Consider the following 6,242-nt stretch of genomic DNA (forward strand, 5'->3'; position numbering starts at 1 on the left):
TAACTCATTTCTAATAACTGATTTATTTTATCTTTGTCATGATGACAGTAAATAATATTTGACTAGATATTTTTCAAGACACTTCTATACAGCTTAGAGTGACATTCAAAAGCTTAACTATGTTAATTAGGTTAACTAGGCAGGTTAGGGTAATTAGGCAAGTTACTGTATAATGATGGTTTCTTCTGTAGACTATTGAAAAAAATATAGCTTACAGGGGCTAATCATTTTGACCTACAAAATTTAAAAACTGCTTTTATAATAGCCAAAATAAAACAAATAAGACTTTCTCCAGAAGAAAAAATATTATCAGACATACTGTGAAAATTTTCTAGCTCTGTTAAACATCATTTGGGAAAATATTTTAAAAAGAAAAAATATTTTAAAGGGCGTTGAATAATTATGATTTTAACTAATAACCCCACCCTGCGAGAGGATTTTTACATAAATTCTGCACACCGTTGCCTGCTTTTGACTGTCAAAATTACAATTTACAGTAGTGCAGAGGCAAAAAAATGACATGTTGTGGAAACTTTTGACATAATTCAGTCCTTTTTCTTTTTAATCACATAAATATACTATAGTAATTTATAGTGACTGTATGTTTTTAAACCCTAAATAATATGGATTATATATTACAGAATTAACAACTCTTTAATAAATTCTACAGCATACTGTAGTATTCACTATAGTGAACTGATAAACTATTTGCTTTTTTACTGCAGTAAAATATGGTATATTGTATTGTATAGTTGTAGAAAACACAGTACTGGGTAATTTGTTTATTTTTATAGTTGTTGCATTAGGCTACCACAGCAATTATAGAATTGCTTACAGAATAATTCAAGTATGCTACTTTACTACCACAGTATGGTTCCAAAACAACTACATTTTACTACCTTTTATTTTTATTTTTCATATAGGAAGTATTAAAATATTATTATTTAATTAAATCATCTGTGTAAGAAAATCAGTTTAAGAATGTGAACACTGTACAGGCTAATATCTACTGTGATATTTTACTAACATTTTCCTCAAGATTTTTGTCAATCAGGCGCAAGATGGCGCCAGTTGCGTTTGTATGAATGTGAAAGCAGCGGTTTCAGATTTCCCGATTGAGTGATTCAATCACTATCGAGAAATCCAGAAGCCAGTCAGACACCACATACTTATCCATCATTGTGTTCGTTTGCACGGTTGCTTGTATTTGCATTACAGAGCAAACATTTTACCCTCCACACAGACAGCATCACATTCTGTGCGTCTGTCCTGAGGTTTGGCCTACAGATTAATAAAACCAACATTTGCCTTTGTCTCAGATGCAGTCTTGCGACATAAACGCAAACATACATCACCAGACAAATATTTCCAGACAAGTGCATTGTAACATTAAAGGTTATTCCACCTCAGTCAGAATAACGAGGCTTTGGTGTATTATTTGTTTTCTGATCACTCGTTGAAGATATAATTGTACCTCTTTTGGTGTCTTATTACTGGCTTTATTACTGACTTTTTACAGGTCCCCATACTCAAAGTGCAGTAGCCAGCGTTATATATTTTCTATACTGATTGTTTGTAATTATGTTTAAAAATCTTTAATCTTTAATAATTAAAAAATATATATATATATATTTTACAGACCTAAATAGGGTACTCACCATACAGTTGATTTTACAAAAGACAAAAAAAAAAAAAATGATTGGATTGATGGTGAGAGAATGATTTTATTTGATTTAACAGATGTGTTTAATTTTGGGGGGATATCTTTTAAATCAACAAATTTTCCCAGTGTTTTTTTCAGGAATGACATTAAAAACACAATTTCATGTAAATGTTACTATATTAATTTCTTGCTTATTACACTATTTACAAATATTACAGTAATTAAAACTTTAATTATTGGTTTAACACTAGTAAAATATGAGAGAAGACCAGATAAAACACAAGAACACCAAAACACTTGTCTGAGAAAATATCAGATATTTACCCAAGGTGTATAGCAGGAGGGATGACTTACCTAACTAGTTCTTATATTCTTAGTCATTCATTCATTCACCTTTTTTTTTCAGCTTAGTCCCTTTATTAATCCGGGGTTGCCACAGGGGAATGAACCACCAACTTATCCAGCACATGTTTTGTGCAGCTAATGCCCTTCCAGCTGCAACACATCTCTGGGAAACATCCATACACTAACAATTTAGCCTACCCAATTCACCTGTACCGCATGTCTTTGGACTGTGGGGGAAACCGGAACACTCGGAGGAAACCCACGCGAACGCAGGGAGAACATGCAAACTTCACACAGAACTGCATGTTCTGACCGAGCCAAGGCTCGAACCAGCAACCTTCTTGCTGTTAGGTGACAGCACTACCTAAATAGTTGTTTAACAGTAGTTATTTTTGGTTCTGTTCCCAAATATCCCATTTTATCCCATCAGAAAACTGATTTTTTTTAAAAACAGAAATGTATTTTAATAACCTGACCTAGGTGCACCAGATACATGATGTTTGCTTAATCTCAAATCAGGGTATCTGACATGAGTTACCTTGAGTTACCAAGGTAGGCACAGTTGAAAAATTCAACAACCAAGTATTTAACACACAAGCACACCTAAGAAATGCTTAAATCCCATCAGTTTTATGATTAAAATCTCTGTTGCAAGTTTCTCTGTTGCGAGTCCTCCCCTGTCTAGACGGCAAGATCATGTGACAGAGTTTTATCATACACTTGTTCCACTTCCCTTCTACAGCTGATTTCTACACAGCCTTTCAATGATGTGAATTTTCATATTTGTACGCAATTATTCTTTGTCAATTTAACAATTTTTAATGGCGCTTTCATCATACTCTGGGTCATTTGACAACATTTTGTTTTCTACACAATGTATACAATGTATACTGTCTACCAAGCATTGAGGTGTCTGTACAGTATGCCTTTATAAGACAGTTGTGGTTGTGTAGCTATGTTACAGTTAAGACTGCTAAAATGTTTTAGTATAAAAGCATGGTTTACTTCAGTGCTACGTTGAGAAAAACATACTTACAAAGAGAAAGTATCTAGTAGCTGATACAGAGTATCGCAAAGTAAATTTCTAATAAGCAAGTCAAATTACTCAACAAACAATGTTATCTTTGCATAACAGAATTTACTTAAAGCAATAGTTCACCCAAAAATGGAAATTTACTCACCATTTACTCATGCTCAAATGGATCCATTGGTAGTTTCTTTCTTCTGTTGAAAACAAAAGAACGTATTCTGAGGAAAGCTGAAAACCTGTAACCACTGACTTCCAAAGTGGGAAAAACACCTACTATGAAAGTCAACGGTTACAAGTTTCTAACATTTTTAATAGCAGAAAGAAACTCAAAATGATTTGAAACAAGTGAAGGGTAAATTAGTATTTTTTCAGTGTATGTGTGCTTTTCATAAATAAAGCAATTTCAAAGAGAAACAGGGTAAAAATCTTCCATATTTATCTTATTAATTAATAATTAACATTATCTTATCAATCCACTGATCAAACATTCAACAGCCCCATAGTATAAATGTTGATATGCAACCTCTACTGTATGTACTGTAAGAGGTTTATTTGGACAATATTGCCCCAACAACTACCATTTTTTTCTGAGAATTTACAGCTAAGATCTGAAGTACAAGGTGGGGGAAATTCCACAATTAAGAACAGTGTTTGTACTTTTGAAATGTAACATATCTATAGATGTAAGTTATTGTTATATATATGTAAGTTTATAGGGATATACAGTTGAAGTCAGAATTATTAGCCCCCCTGAATTATTACCATCCCCTAATTTCTGTTTAACAGAGCAAAACATAATAGTTTTAATAACTCATTTCTAATAACTGATTTATTTTATCTTTGCCATGATGACAGTAAATAATGTTCTACTAGATATTTTTCAAGATACTTCTATACAGCTTAAAGTGACATTTAAAGGCTTAATTAGGTTAACCGGGCAAGTTAGGGTAATTAGGCAAGTTATTGCATAATGATGCTTTTATATATAGCTTATAAATATAGCTTAAAGGGGCTAATAATTTTGACCCTAAAATGGGTTTTGAAAAATTAAAAACTGCTTTTATTCTAGCCGAAATAAAACAAATAAGACTTTTTCCAGAAGAAAAAATATTATCAGACATACTGTGAAAATTTTCTTGCTCTGTTAAACATGATTTGGGAAATATTTAACAAAGAAAAAAAAAAATCAAAGGAGGGCTAATAATTCTGACTTCAACTGTATATGTAAGATGCCACTATTAAGAGCATAAAAGTAAAACATAGTTTTAAGCATGTTTAATCAGTCACATACAGTATATTCTGAAGCACAGTGTAATACAAAATAAGATATCTGGAAAAAAAAAACACTGATCAAAATAACAGAATATTTTCAGATCCTCTCATTTTAAGTGTTAATCTGCAGCTGGTGGTCATTTCTTTAATTATCTGACAAATCCTACTGAACCGGCAGCTATACTTTCCAGTTTTACTGAATCTGTAAGATGGTGAGCCATGTTAAATTGATTGAAAGTTTCTGACAGCTGTTATCCAGAAGAAATATGGTATGCCCTTTTATTCTCATCTCTTTATCTAAGCTGCTTTGACACAATCTACATTAAAAGTTCTATGGACCCGCCTTTTTACATTTCCAGGTTTCTCAGCAGTGGAAGGTGTCATAGTTGAGTAAACTTAGAACGCAGTGAATAGGAGAGTACAACAAATATCTTTTTAGTATCCTATTTGCTTAAATTAATAAAGAAAAACTCCACAATATAGTGTTATCAAGACTTTCAGAAAAAAATGTGTGAGACTGATAACAGCACCCAGAATAGAGAACAACATCAAATTTTTTGTTCCACCCATATGACGCTGCATTAGAAATGCTGGTAATAGCGGTAATCCATCTTTTGTAATTTGATACAAAGATGATTTAATACATTTGTAAAAACATGTAAATATAATTTTTTAAATTAAAATATTAAAAACTTTTTTAAAGATTTAAGATGCTGATGGTCGTTAAATGTGTCTTAACAATCTTGTAAAAAGGGTTCATATAAATAAAGATGGCTTGACTTACTGGGATTTGATTGAATCAGGACCCTTGCTGTCTAATGATGGCCAGCGAGCTCTCAGATTTCATCAAAAATGTTTTGATTTCTGTTCTGAAGGTGAACAAAGATGTTGCAGGTTTGGAAGGATATGTGGGTGAATAATTAATGACAGAAATTAGATTTTTGGGTTAACTAACCTTTTAATGGAGGTAAATAGTTAATAGTTTTCAACATTTTTCAAAATATCTTCTTTTGTGTTCAACAGAAGAAGGAAACTCATGAAGGGTCGGAACCTAAGTTAAATGATGAGTACATTTAAAATATTTTGGTAAACTATTAGATTCTTCTTCAGCCACATTCATTGCACCCTATCACCCAGTTATTTTCATGCAGGACAATAAGCCCCAGCAAAACAGGTAAAGCCGTTTCTGATTCCTGATCTAAATTTGATAAGAATCTTTTTTTATGGTAAGAAATGTATGGTTAACCATAAGTTTCCTAATTTTTGATAGCATAAACCTAAATAAAGTTGCATTGTTATATTTATTTGTGCTAAATTTAATTATTTATTCTTATTCCGATCTCTAAATATTTGAATAATCAAAATAATAACTTGTCATATAATACTAGCTTCCAGATGAAGAAAATTCGACTAATCAAAACAGTTTTGACTAACAATACCTCAAAAACAATGAATGACATGAAATGGCAACACTAGAAAAAAGAATGTTGTGGCATGATCTTGGGGGTCATCTTACCCTGTCTTATGCTAAAGAACAAAGTATAAACAAACATGCATACTGTATCAGCCTGGGGGCATATTTTCATCACAAATATATGACAACTGTAAATTGATGTCTCTTCAAAGATATACTAATGATTATTAATGGGGTTTATTAGTGTCACCTCATAATAAAATCCTGAGATGTGTGTGACCCAGCAAAGGACAATATAGTGGATTAATACTGTAGATATCTTACGTCACTAAAGTTTTGTCCAGTGTCTTTCTTGATTATGTCTGATTATGATTCATTTTGGATCAAACGAATGAGTACATTTCATTTGTCATTTTTAAACATCTTTATTAAAGTGTAAAAAAAGTCATTCTTTTGTGCGTCAGCGCTGACGATAAAAGCCAGACAAAAGTCTCTATATATACCTTTAAGTAATCAGA

This window comes from Danio aesculapii, chromosome 16 (assembly GCF_903798145.1).
Source record: "Danio aesculapii chromosome 16, fDanAes4.1, whole genome shotgun sequence".
Lineage (NCBI taxonomy): Eukaryota > Metazoa > Chordata > Actinopteri > Cypriniformes > Danionidae > Danio > Danio aesculapii.